Source organism: Triticum aestivum, chromosome 2D, assembly GCF_018294505.1.
Source record: "Triticum aestivum cultivar Chinese Spring chromosome 2D, IWGSC CS RefSeq v2.1, whole genome shotgun sequence".
Lineage (NCBI taxonomy): Eukaryota > Viridiplantae > Streptophyta > Magnoliopsida > Poales > Poaceae > Triticum > Triticum aestivum.
Window position 1 is genome coordinate 485,111,201 of NC_057799.1, and position 14,580 is coordinate 485,125,780.

Genomic DNA, 14,580 nt, shown 5'->3' on the forward strand with positions numbered 1-14,580 from the left:
ATGATTCGGAGCTGATGCATATAATGCTATAAGTTCGGGGTGCCGCACTGTCGAAAGTGTTCGGACTTCTCACGCCGTATTATGGGGTATACTGAGGCCCCTGGCGTACTGGTCGTACCAGAATGTACGAGTGCAAGTTGTCGTAAATAAACAGACAAGAAAAAAGAAGGGTAATGCAATAATAGACTAATGCTATGCATTGTTATTTAAATAATACGTCAAAGCGTACTGATACAAGTAGTGCAATGAGCAAAAAATAGGACTATTTGACATGTCCTATCCAAGGGTAAGCTACGTATGGGTATTAAAAATGGGTACTTCGATTGTTATCAGAGACCACCTGGGGATTCCCTTGTACGTCTTAGCTTCTTGCCTCCTTGGTTGTTCCTTCCCGTAATGTGTCCAACAATCATACTGCCGGAAAGGGCTTCCAGAGAGTAAGGTCCTGAAAGAGAGAAAATGATAAAGGTATACAGCCCCTGGGGCGGTTGATCCGCATTGTGGGACATGCCATGGTCGTGCCCCCGCCTATGCCCATGGTATTTTTAGTGCGTAATTATGTACGCGCGGCACGGATTTTGTCGCTTGACTGGGACTAGGACAGGGGCCGAATTGCTAGGCGAACTCTGAACGTGCCAGGCGATCCTGTTGCAGGTTACTCCGGACTCGCTTGACGGTGTCCGGGGGCTTTATCGCCGAATTGGCGGTTTGCCTTAAAAGACTGCTTTGTGCTTCTACTGCGAGGGCTGCGGTGTGCTCCTCCGTGCGGAGCGAGCGTTCTGTGTTTCCATTGACTGTTATAACCCCCCTAGGTCCTGGCATCTTGAGCTTGAGGTATGTGTAATGCGGTACCGCATTGAATCTTGCAAATGCGGTTCGCCCGAGCAGTGCGTGATAGCCACTGCAGAACGGGACGATATTGAAGATTAACTCCTCGCTTCGGAAGTTGTCCGGAGATCCGAAGACCACTTCCAGTGTGATTGAGCCCGTGCAATGGGCCTCTACACCTGGGATGACGCCTTTAAAGGTGGTTTTGGTGGGTTTGATCCTCGAGGGGTCTATACCCATTTTGCGCACTGTATCCTAATAGAGCAGGTTCAGGCTGCTGCCGCCGTCCATAAGGACTCGAGTGAGGTGAAATCCGTCAATGATGGGGTCTAGGACCAATGCTGCAGACCCGCCATGACGGATACTAGTGGGGTGGTCCCTGCGATCGAAGGTGATCGGACAAGAGGACCATGGGTTGAACTTTGGGGCGACGGGCTCCATCGCATAGACGTCCCTTAGTGCACGCTTCCGTTCCCTCTTGGGAATGTGGGTTGCGTATATCATGTTCACCGTCTTTACTTGTGGGGGGAACCTCTTCTGTCCTCCCGTGTTCGGCGGCCGGGGCTCCTCCTCATCATCGCTATGCAGCCCCTTGTCCTTGTTTTCGGCATTCAACTTGCCGGCCTGCTTGAACACCCAGCATTCTCTGTTGGTGTGATTGGCTGTCTTATCGGGGGTGCCGTGGATTTGACACGAGCGATCGAGTATGCGGTCCAAACTGGACGGGCCCGGAGTACTTCTTTTGAATGGCATTTTCCGCTGACCGGGTTTAGAGCCACTGAATCCGGCATTGACTGCCATATCTTCGGCGTTATCGCCGTTGTTGCGGCGCTTATGTCTATTACGACGTGGTCTGCCGTTAGTATCTTTGGTATCTGAAGTGCCAAGATTCCTTGATGTGTTGTTGCTGCGAGCCAGCCAGCTATCCTCGCCCGCGCAAAAGCGGGTCATGAGTGTCGTGAGGGCTGCCATAGACTTCGGCTTCTCCTGGCCGAGGTGCCGGGCAAGCCACTCTTCACGGATGTTATGCTTAAATGCCGCTAAGGCCTCTGCATCCGGACAGTCGACAATTTGGTTTTTCTTAGTTAGGAACCGTGTCCAGAATTGCCTGGCCGATTCCCCTGGCTGCTGAGTTATATGGCTCAAGTCATCAGCATCCGGTGGTCGCACATAAGTGCCCTGGAAGTTGACAAGGAATGCATCTTCCAAATCCTCCCAACTGCCAACGGAGTCTGCTGGCAAGCTATTCAGCCAATGCCGAGCTGGTCCTTTGAGTTTTAGTGGGAGGTACTTGATGGCATGTAGATCATCACCGCGAGCCATGTGGATGTGGAGGAGGAAATCCTCGATCCATACCGCGGGATCTGTTGTACCATCATATGATTCAATATTTACGGGTTTAAAACCCTCTGGGAATTCGTGATCCATTACTTCATCAGTGAAGCATAGGGGGTGTGCGGCGCCTCTGTGCCGGGCTATATCACGATGCAGTTCGTATGAATCTTGTCTGCTGTATTCGGCCCGGCCGGATTTACTTTTAGTGTATCCGGCGTGACGGTCATCGTCCCGCGTTGGTGCACGCCCCCGTGATCCGTAGATCGATCTTGCATGTTTTGCCTTGTTTTCCAATATGCCTCGCAGGTCCCGCGTATTGCCCCGGGCCTTGGTATTTTTGTTTGAGTGCCGGCGGGGTGCAGGCTGAACTTCAGGCTGAAATGCCTCTCTATCTCGGCCACAAGGTGGCCGATCAGCCGCATCGTATGCTGGTGATGTAGGTTTCAATGCTTCCTCCTCGAGTCAGGGTAGCAACCTGCACTTTGGGTAACTCCTGGAGGGGCGTTCGAGTTCGTATTCCTCGGCCGCAAGGACTTCGGTCCATCTGTCTGCTAGCAAATCTTGATCAGCTCGAAGCTATTGTTGCTTTTTCTTCAGGCTATTTGCTGTGGCTATAAGCCGGCGCTTGAAGCGCTCCTGCTCGATGGGATCCTCAGGCACGATAAATTCTTCGTCGCCGAGGCTCACCTCGTCTTCGGAGAGAGGCATGTAATTATCCTCCGTTTCTCCATCTGCTGCCTGTTCTGCAGGGCTAGCTTGTTCATCCTCCCGCTCTAAATCTGGCTGGAGGGGATTGTCGTCGTCTTCGGCACTATCCGGAGTGTTATTGTCTCTTGTGCCGGTATCACTACTTTTGCTATGGCGGGACTTAGAGCGGCGCCGTTGACGTCGATGCTTGGGTTGCTTCTTGGAGGGGTCATCCTCCGCTGTCTTATCGCCATTGCCTTCTTTGGGGGTATCCACCATGTATATATCATATGATGAGGTGGCGGTCCAGCACCCTGTGGGCGGTGGTTCCTTTTCGTCTCCTGCATCGTCGTCCATACCGTCGATGTCTTCGGAGTCGAAGTCGAGCATGTCGGTTAAATCGTCGACAATGGCTACTAAGTGGGTGGTGGGTGGGGAGCGAATTTCTTCGTCGTCCGCATCCCATTCTAGCCGCACATAGTTCAGCCAAGGTTCTCCTGACAAGGAGAGAGACCTTAATGAATTTAGCACATCACCAAAAGGCGAGTGCTGAAAGATATCCGCGGAGGTAAACTCCATGATCGGTGCCCAATCGGATTCGATAGGCACGGATGCAGGCGGCTCAGAGCCCGTGGCCAGGGACGAATCCAATGGTTCGGCAACACGGCTCTCGTAAGGGGTGTGGTCAGTATTCGGCTCTATCGCCACTGAGAGTGCGGCCTCCAAGGTGGGGTCTATCCACCCGTCCTCGGATGGCGCAATTTGCTCCGGAATGAGGGCCGGAGTAGTTGCAGGTGTGATCTCCCGAACACTGTCCGACAGCAGAGTTACGTCATGCTCGTCGTGATTGTGCGGCGCACCCGACATGGGTTTGAATCCGTCGAAGATCAAGTCTCCGCGGATGTCGGCAGTATAGTTCAAGTTTCTGAACCTGACCTGATGGCCAGGGGCGTAGCTCTCGATCTGCTCCAGGTGGCCAAGCGAGTTGGCCCGCAGTGCGAAGCCGCCGAATACGAAGATCTGTCCGGGGAGGAAAACCTCACCCTGGATCGCATCGTTGGCAATGATTGAAGGAGCCATCAAGCCTTACGGTGACGGCACAGTGGAACTCTCAATGAAAGCACCAATGTCGGTGTCAAAACCGGCGGATCTCGGGTAGGGGGTCCCGAACTGTGCGTCTAAGGCGGATGGTAACAGGAGGCGGGGGACACAATGTTTACCCAGGTTCGGGCCCTCTCGATGGAGGTAATACCCTACTTCCTGCTTGATTGATCTTGATGATATGAGTATTACAAGAGTTGATCTACCACGAGATCGTAGAGGCTAAACCCTAGAAGCTAGCCTATGGTATGATTGTTGTTGTCCTACGGACTAAACCCTCCGGTTTATATAGACACCGGAGGGGGCTAGGGTTACACAGAGTCGGTTACAAGGGAGGAGATCTACATATCCGTATCGCCAAGCTTGCCTTCCACGCCAAGGAGAGTCCCATCCAGACACGGGACGAAGTCTTCAATCTTGTATCTTCATAGTCCAATAGTCCGACTAAAGTATATAGTCCGGCCGTCCGAGGACCCCCTAATCCAGGACTCCCTCATCCCCTCCTAGTAGGACTAGGAAAGGAGGAATCCTACTCCTACTAGGAGGAGGATTCCTCCCCTCCTTGGTGCGCCCTAGGTCCGGCCGGCCTCCCCCTTGCTCCTTTATATACGGGGGCAGGGGGCACCCTAGAACACAACAACAAACATTGTCTTAGCCGTGTGCGGTTCCCCCCTCCACCATAATCCACCTCGGTCATATCGTTGCAGTGCTTAGGCGAAGCCCTGCGCCGGTAACTTCATCATCACCGTCATCATGCTATCGTGCTGACGAAGGTCTCCCTCGACACTCAGCTGGATCGAGAGTTCACGGGACGTCACCAAGCTGAACATGTGCAGATCGCGGAGGTGCCGTACTTTCGGTACTAGGATCGGTCGGATCATGAAGACGTACGACTACATCAACCGCGTTGTCATAACGCTTCCGCTTTCGGTGTACGAGGGTACGTAGACAACACTCTCCCCTCACTTTGCTATGCATCACCTAGATGGATCTTGCGTGTGCGTAGGAATTTTTTTGAAATTACCGCGTTCCCCAACAGTGGCATCCGAGCCAGGTTTATGCGTAGATGTTATATGCACGAGTAGAACAAAAATGAGTTGTGGGCGATAATAGTCATACTGCTTACCAGCATGTCATACTTTGATTCAGCGGTATTGTTGGATGAAGCGGCCCGGACCGACATTACGCGTACGCTTACGCGAGACTGGTTCTACCGACGTGCTTCACACACAGGTGGCTGGCGGGTGTCAGTTTCTCCAACTTTAGTTGAATGGAGTGTGGCTACGCCCGGTCCTTGTTGAAGGTTAAAACAATACACTTGACGAAAAATCATTGTGGTTTTGATGCGTAGGTAAGAACGGTTCTTGCTCAGCCCGTAGCAGCCACGTAAAACTTGCAACAACAAAGTTGAGGACGTCTAACTTGTTTTTGCAGGGCATGTTGTGATGTGATATGGTCAAGACATGATGCTAAATTTTATTGTATGAGATGATCATGTTTTGTAACAGAATTATCGGCAACTGAGTATGCACTGTTGCGAAAGTTCGTCGTGCCGAGACACCACGTGATGATCGGGTGTGATAAGCTCTACGTTCACATACAACGGGTGCAAGCCAGTTTTGCACACGCAGAATACTCGGGTTAAACTTGACGAGCCTAGCATATGCAGATATGGCCTCGGAACACTGAGACCGAAAGGTCGAGCGTGAATCATATAGTATATATGATCAACATAGTGATGTTCATTGAAAACTACTTCATCTCACGTGATGATCGGACATGGTTTAGTTGATTTGGATCACGTGATCACTTAGATGATTAGAGGGATGTCTATCTAAGTGTGAGTTCTTTAGTAATATGATTAATTGAACTATAATTTATCATGAACTTAGTACCTGATAGTATTTTGCATGTCTATATTGTTGTAGATAGATGGCCCGTGCAGTTGTTCCGTTGAATTTCAATGCGTTCCTAGAGAAATCTAAGTTGAAATATGATGGTAGCAACTACACGGACTTGGTCCGTAACTTGAGTATTATCCTCATTGCTGCACAGAAGAATTACATCCTGAAAGCACCGCTAGGTGCCAAACCCGATGCAGGAGCAACGCCAGATGTTATGAATGTCTGGCAGAGCAAATCTGATGACTACTCGATAGTTCAGTGTGCCATGCTTTATGGCTTAGAACCGGGCATCAACGACGTTTTGAACGTCATGGAGCATATGAGATGTTCCAGGAGTTGAAGTTAATATTTCAAGCAAATGCCCAGATTGAGAGATATGAAGTCTCCGATAAGTTCTAAAGTTGCAAAATGGAGGAGAATAGTTCTGTCAGTGAGCATATACTCAAAATGTCTGGGTATAACAATCACTTGATTCAACTGGGAGTTAACCTTCCTGATGATTATGTCATTGACAGAATTCTTCAATCACTGCCACCAAGCTACAAGAGCTTCGTGATGAACTATAATATGCAAGGGATGGATAAGACAATTCCCGAGCTCTTCGCAATGCTAAAGGCTGCGGAGGTAGAAATCAAGAAAGAGCATCAAGTGTTGATGGTCAACAAGACTACCGGTTTCAAGAAAAGGGGTAAAGGGAAGAAGGGGAACTTCAAGAAGAATGGCAAGCAAGTTGCTGCTCAAGTGAAGAAGCCCAAGTCTGGACCTAAACCTGAGACTGAGTGCTTCTACTGCAAAGGAACTAGTCACTGGAAGCAGAACTGCCCCATGGCGGATAAGAAGGATGTCAAGGTGAACAAAGGTATATGTGATATACATGTTATTGATGTGTACCTTACTAATGCTCGTAGTAGTGCCTGGTTATTTGATACTGGTTCTGTTGCTAATATTTGCAACTCGAAATAGGGACTGCGGATTAAGCGAAGATTGGCTAAGGACGAGGTGATGATGCGCGTGGAAAATGGTTCCAAAGTTGATGTGATCGCCGTCGGCACGCTACCTCTACATCTACCTTCGGGATTAGTTTTAGACCTGAATAATTGTTATTTGGTGCCAGTGTTAAGCATGAATATTATATCTAGATCTTGTTTAATGCGAGACTGTTATTCATTTAAATCAGTGAATAATGGTTGTTCTATTTATATGAGTAATATCTTTTATGGTCATGCACCTTTGAAGAATGGTCTATTTTTATTGAATCTTGATAGTAGTGACACACATATTCATAATACTGAAGTCAAAAGATGCAGAGTTGATAATGATAGTGCAACTTATTTGTGGCACTGCCGTTTAGGTCATATTGGTGTAAAGAGCATGAAGAAACTCCATTCTAATGGACTTGGAATCACTTGGTACTTGCGAACCATGCCTCATGGGCAAGATGACAAAAACTCCGTTCTCCGGAACAATGGAGCGAGCAACAGATTTGTTGGAAATCATACATACTGATGTATGTCGTCCGATGAATATTGAGGCTAGCGGCGGGTATCGTTATTTTCTCACCTTCACAGATGATTTGAGCAGATATGGGTATATCTACTTAATGAAACATAAGTCTGAAACATTTGAAAAGTTCAAAGAATTTCAAAGTGAAGTGGAAAATCATCATAACAAGAAACTAAAGTTTCTACGATCTGATCGTGGAGGAGAATATTTGAGTTATGAGTTTGGTCTTCATTTAAAACAATGCGGAATAGTTTCGCAACTCACGCCACCCGGAACACCACAGCGTAATGGTGTGTCCGAACGTCGTAATCGTACTTTACTAGATATGGTGCGATCTATGATGTCTCTTACTGATTTACCGATATCGTTTTGGGGTTATGCTTTAGAGACGGCTGCATTCACATTAAATAGGGCACCTTATAAATCCATTGAGACGACATCTTATGAACTGTGGTTTGGCAAGAAACCCAAGTTGTCATTTCTTAAAGTTTGGGGCTGCGATGCTTATGTGAAAAAGCTTCAACCTGATAAGCTCGAACCCAAATCAGAGAAATGTGTCTTCATAGGATACCCAAAGGAGACTGTTGGGTACACCTTCTATCACAGATCCGAAGGTATCGGGGATATACCCAGCGGTGTAACCCAGCCGGAAGTATAACCCGGCCGGACTTGGCGACTCACTAATGACCCGCCCTGACTAGACGACTCACTAAGTGACCCGCCCGAGCCTGGCGACTCATGGGTGACCCGGCTAGCGGGTCAGAGGAGCGACAAGACTCGGTGGCCCAGAAGGCGGTTCATGGAAGGCCGGCTCACGTTATGTTATGTCGGCTTAAAGAGGAAAGCATAAGGAATATTCCCTTACAAAGGAAGCAAGACGAAGATTCCACTTGTAATAGATAGTCCTAATCCTACTAGGACTCCACATATAACCCACCCCTCCAACTTATATAAGGAGGGACAGGGCACCCCAAGAGGGACAAGTTTTTCACAAGTTAGGTTTAGACAGACAAGTCAATAGCTCTCGAGATAGAGCACCCTTGTAATTGTGATCATCATCTTCAATATCAATGAAGCAGGATGTAGGCTTTTACCTCCACCGTGAGGGGCCGAACCTGGGTAAAACCTCGCGTCTCTCGGTTCCGACCAACCCCTTCAAGCTACCACATAGATGTGTTGGCCTCACGACTAAGTCCTGACACTAAGGACATCTGCCGTGGCAAATCCACGACAGTTGGCGCCCACCGTGGGGCTGGCGCACGGTGGTGTTTTGAGTTCTTGAAAGGATTTCTTTAGGGATCGAGAAGTTCACGATTAACTAGATGAATAAAGTTCCGGTGCGGAAGGATCAACATTATCTCTATGGCGAGAGGTGGAGGCAGTATATATGATTCTGGGTTTAAAAAGAAAGAGTTAGGGTTCCATCTATGCGCGTCGCCGTCGCGTCGTCTCAATCCGTCCAGTCCGAGACGAGATCTTCTGCATGAGGTGATTAGTCTGCCACGTTACTACTCCGAGGCCGACTGGAGTTCAAGTGTGAGCCGGTTCGGATTGAAGTCCGCAGATGATTAGGTTGAATAGTATGGAAGTACAAGTTGTGGCACTTTTTTCACGAGAAGCATCGCCATGGTTTGAGTTTGCTTGCCCCGAAAAATTATAGCAAAAAAAAGAAGGGGGAAGAAGGAGCGGCCAAGCTAACCAGACGAAAAACAATTGGGGGCGAAAAGTCTCTTGCCTGGCATCACGGGAAGAGCTAAATCTACACGCGTACCGAGGTTGTCCGATCACATCAATCAACCAAAGATGCTACTCCTAGTACTACATGGAATTAGAGGCAGATTAGGAGATGCACAAATACAGCTACTACTAATTGCATAGACCAGCGTCCAGATCAACCCAACAAATGTGTCTATGCCAGTGTACTAGTTTCATTGTACTACCTTTCATAACAAAGGATAGACGACGAAGATTGTCCAGCTCCGACTGCACGATTTCCTGTTGTGGCCACGGCATCATCTGCAATTGATAACACAGATCAGATCACCTTCCTGCCAGATCAGCGAAGCCTGCGAGCCGCCCTCGACTGCGGCCTCAAAACTGCGTGACCCGGCCACGACCACCGTCAGCAAGCCGCAGCTCCGGCATGTTTCTGTGACCATGTTTTTCGTGAGCCGTCATGTTTACTATTTGTCTCGCCGTGTCACTTCCAAGACGCCGCACGTGGACCCGCTGCACCTACCGCGGCCAAGTTGCCTCGTTCCCCTGTCGCCTCCTCTGGATGAAAGAACCTGGGAGAAAGAACCTTTTTTCACAGTACAAGTCTGAAATGCTGTGCCTAAAGTCTGTTTGGCTGTTACAATATTTGGAGGGGATTAACCATCGTTGTTGCATGCTACATCCACGTCAAAACAGTCCAAAGGAAAAGAAGCGATCTGCCAGGTTGGAGTATTATTTAACAAACGGTTGGGCTAAAAATCAGTCGACTGATTTTTTTATGAAGTCTCAGTCGACCGAACTGACCGTTAGATTTCTTTGCTGTTTCGTTTTTAGCGTTTCGTGTGTGCAGCCCAGGTAGGATCCATGCTTCGAGATGGGCTCTCTTTTGTCTTTTGTTTTTTCTATCAGGCTGTGGTTTGCACGAGGGGCTGGCCACGGGATGGTCTTCTCCGTTGTTAGTTGGCCTTTTCTTTTTTTGTTGGTCTGTTAGATTTATTTTTATTTTCTCCTATATTTTTCATTTATTCTTTTGTATATGTTTGTTTTCCTTCTTATATTCATTTTTCTACATGTATTTTTGTGCTTTTGTATCATTTATTTTTAGTTATATTTTCTTCGTTACATTTTTGTTTTTCATTTTTAATTTATTTTCCTTTTTTTCTCTATTTTATTTTGTTGTTCTTAGCACACATTCTGTTGCACTGCCTTACTGTGTATGTACCTTGAGGTGTGTGAATGCCCATAACGCAACTTGCAACTACATGTGTCACGACACGTCTACAACTGCAAGTGGTACAACGCGACTACAACTAAAGGGGAGAATTGCTGATCAATTGCATGTCCATCACTAGAGTTGCAACTGCACTTGTCGTACCACGCCTGCAACTGCAAGTGCTACAACACGGCTGAAAGTGGAGGGGAGAGATGTCGGCCAGTTGCATGTCCATCACTAGAGTTGCAACTGCACGTGTCGCAATCCGCCTGCAACTCCAAGGGGTACAACACAACTGCAACCGGAGGGGAGGGATGTCGGCTAGTTGCATGTCCATCACTAGAGTTGCAACTGCACGTGTTGCAACATGCATGCAGCTGCAAGGCGTACAACACGACTGCAATTGGAGGGGGAGATGTGTCGGCCGGTTGCATGTCCATCAATAGAGTTGCAACTGCATGTGTCGAAACCCTCTAGCAACTGCAAGTGGTACAACGCGACTACAACTAGATGGGGAGGGATGTTTGTCAGTTGCATGTCCTCACTAGAGTTGCAACTGCATGTGTCACAACCCGCCTGCAACTGCAATTTGTGCGGATCGATTTTTTATTTTTATTTTTTATTTTATATTAACAATAAAATCTAATTTTTTAAATGTAAAAATAATAATCTATATAATGGTAGGAAAATGGACCGAAATAGAAGGTGTAGTGATGCTCTGCCGAAGGGAAGAATAAAAGAAAAATGGGCTAATTCCCATGAGCGACTAGACAAAGGCGTATAGCAAGAAAAGAGAAAAACAACGCTAATTCCTAGCCGAATGACGAGCCGGCCGAAGGAAAACGTACAGCCCCACACCCACATGCATGATTTGCTCAAAAGAAAAAAAAGCCCACATGCATGACGTTAGCCGACTGAGACTTCACCAAGTCTCAGTCGACTGATGCCTAGTCAGACCCTTTAACAAAGAACTACTAAGTACGTTATTTGGAAAGTACTACTTGAGTACGACATCACATGAGCAACTGTGAGATAGTTTTGTTAAATCCACCGTGATTTGGAAGACTTGAATATGGATTAGTCAAAATCGCCACGATCTGGAGGAGAATGGTGTGACCCACCTCAGTGACTCACCGGCGTGATGGCCGACCTCCACAGCCGTCCGCCTCTGCTGCTGCTGCGCGCGCGTGTGTACGCACAACCATCCGCTCGCCTCTGCTGCCATCCGAGCCGCCTGAGTCGGCTGCCTGATGCCCTACGCTGCGCCCCTGCAGGCTCTTCGCGTTGTGGAGTTGCAGTAGCAAAAACAGGCTCTATTGCTGCAGGCTGGAAAAGTTAAGGACGCCGACAACTACCACACGTGTGGTGTATCGGGTGGTTGTGCAGCATGCCCTGTGTGGTACGGAGACGACCCCGCCCGCACGACCGCGTCCGGGCAGGTGCAGCCACAGGTCGCACGTCAGGTGTGTGGCAAAATTGCCCACACGTCTGGGCAAACGACCGCGCTGCCCGCACGACCCAGCACGCCAGTCATCCCGGCCTCCGTTCGATCCCCATTCCGACCCGCCACCGTCTTCTCCTACCTCTCGATCCCCTACCTCCATCGCCTTCCTTCTCTGGTTGCCATGGCAACCAGAGCAGATCCATAGCGCCTTCCCACTGCTAACCAACCCTGCCCTCCCAAGACAACCAGCTAAAATAGGTGAATCTCCGATCTCCTTCTGTTTCTCGTCCTTCTTCTCGCCAGAAATTTGAAATTGCAAATTTGCCAACGAAGATGGCGACTGGATCCACACTATCAGGGCAAAACACCCCACGGATTTGTGTGTATTCGCATTTGCCAACCAACATACGCCAGATCTGCCATGTACTATGCTAGAGTTGAGCTAAGATTCTCGGTTGGCTTGGTGCGAGTAGTTGGTAATGAAGGATGCGTAGGAATCACCAAAAATAGGGAGAGAAAGGAGAAATTTGGCATAGGGAGGTAGGAAAAATAATTGCCACTTGTGTCTAACATCAGTTGCCACCTATCGCTGCCGTTAACTGCCACCATGTTATCTTGTTGCTTGCCATCCTATTTTATTGGCTGTTGCCATCGCTTCAAAATGATAGCTGGCACCCATTTTAGAAAAGAGAGTGGATGTGCATGTCCTACTTGCCATGATGTGTTGGTTTTCAACGCAGGAAATGTGATAAGATTGTCGTGTTATCTTCTACATGCAAACAACAAGAATGCATTTTTTGCGGATTGTTGATGCGTTCTTGTTCATGCAGTGACTGAAAACACATTGGCAGAAACAAAACTGGGAAGAATGAATCATAAGACGACACTGATCCTTGGTTTTCCCAAAGGCCGGAAACGCCCCCTTGGGATGCAGCAGAGTACAGTCAACTCATTTCTGCATGGCCGTTGCTGCCACTACTAGAGCAGTACGCGGGCATCGGTACGATGCATGATAACAAAAAAAGAACATTTGCCATATTCGCGACGATGAAGATGTCATTCTACTTATGTCCTACATTGTTATTTTTCGCAGGTTCTTATAAGCAAAACACATTCAGGGGGCACCATGGCAAGTTTAGTCACAGGGCCCTAACACTGACAAATGTACGGGCAACCAACTTTAAGTAGCTAATGTGGCAAATCAAGGTAACGCATACGAAAAAGAAACATACTGGTGTGGACATGAAAATTAAACTTGCAAAGGATGGCAAAAGACTCACGAGTTATATCGGAAAAAATGTAGGACCTTCATGCAACACGTGGCATCAGGCGGCAACCATGTTCCTGCCATCGACGTCATACACAGGTGAGTCCATGAAGTAAAGTTGTGGACAGTGAATTAGGAGAATCAGCATAGCTGACAAATGCAGTTGCCATGCGTCGACAACTGCAGTTGCCATGCCTAGACAACTGCAGTTGCCATGCCTGGACAACTGCAGTTTCCATGTGTCATAAAATGTGATTGCAAATGTCTAAAACAACTGTGGACGACACAGGTGAACAAACAATGTGTGGCATGGATGCACCGCTACATGTGCCATGTTGAAAAAACTACAGTTGCCATGCATTTACCAGCTGCTAACATGATCATAGGTTGTTACGGTGGAACCATATCGGCAAACGTCTCATGGCAAGCTTCACAGTTGCATCAAATTGGAATGACAGACCACATAAGATCAGCACATGCAACACAACAAGGTAAAAAAATGTGAACCAGAATACTGTACTGCATTTGCTTTTGTGGGAATAGCATGTGAGGAAAAGTAGATTTGTAATGGTGGTGGTGGAAAAATACAAACAAAAAATGCTACCAAGTGGTCGCGTGCAAAAGAGTCATCTATTGTCTTCGGGTTTTGCCAATTGATATAAGAGTGTGTGCAACATTCATGATTGATCGCATTTGCCTAGTGAGCTCCAACCTAGAATACAAGTTTTGATGCTAGAAGATACTGGTTGCAATGTCTTACAGTAGTTGCCATGTATGTTGGACTGTAGCTACCATGGCTATAGAACCCAAGTTTTGATGCTAGAAGATGCTGGTTGCCATGTCTTGGCAATAGTGGTTGCCATGTTTGTTGGACTGTAGCTGCCATGACTGGAGAACTACAGTTGCCATGCATGGCCATATGCAGATTCCACGGCTTGCTGTGTGAATGATGTAATGCCAAATCACATGCAGTTCCTATATTTCGTTACGATAAACATGCCATCCAAGCAAAAATGCTTACGCTCGTAACTGTTTTTTTTATTGCAGGACCTTCAACTACAATCAACAGCGGCGCGGGAACATATACTGTGGGAAGCTCTGAGCGCACGGAAGAAGCGTCCACCAGCCAGCCAACAATCATGCCACAAACAACGCAGAGTCAGTGTTAGAAATGGCAATCGTTCCAGCAATGCCGACAAGCACACCTTTGCACACCAGCACAAGCAACACTCAAGCAGATGAAACAGCCGCCGATACTGAAGTGAATGATGAAAATGATGACAAAGCACAAGGGGATGCAGAAGATGGGCAATCAGAAATCATGGTACCTAAGCCACCGTATGTTGGGCAGAGATTTGATTCATTTGAAGATGCAAAGGAATTCTACCAGACATATGCAAAGTTCCATGGGTTTGCGGTCAACACCGAATACCATAGAAAAATTAAAAAAACTAACGAGTACAGCAGAGGTGAGATGAGGTGCTACAGGGCACAAAGGAACAAGAAGGGTAAAGGTGTTGCGACTGTCGTTCAGGAATGAAAGAGAGGTATCATTGTCAAGACGGAATGCCATGTTCGGTGT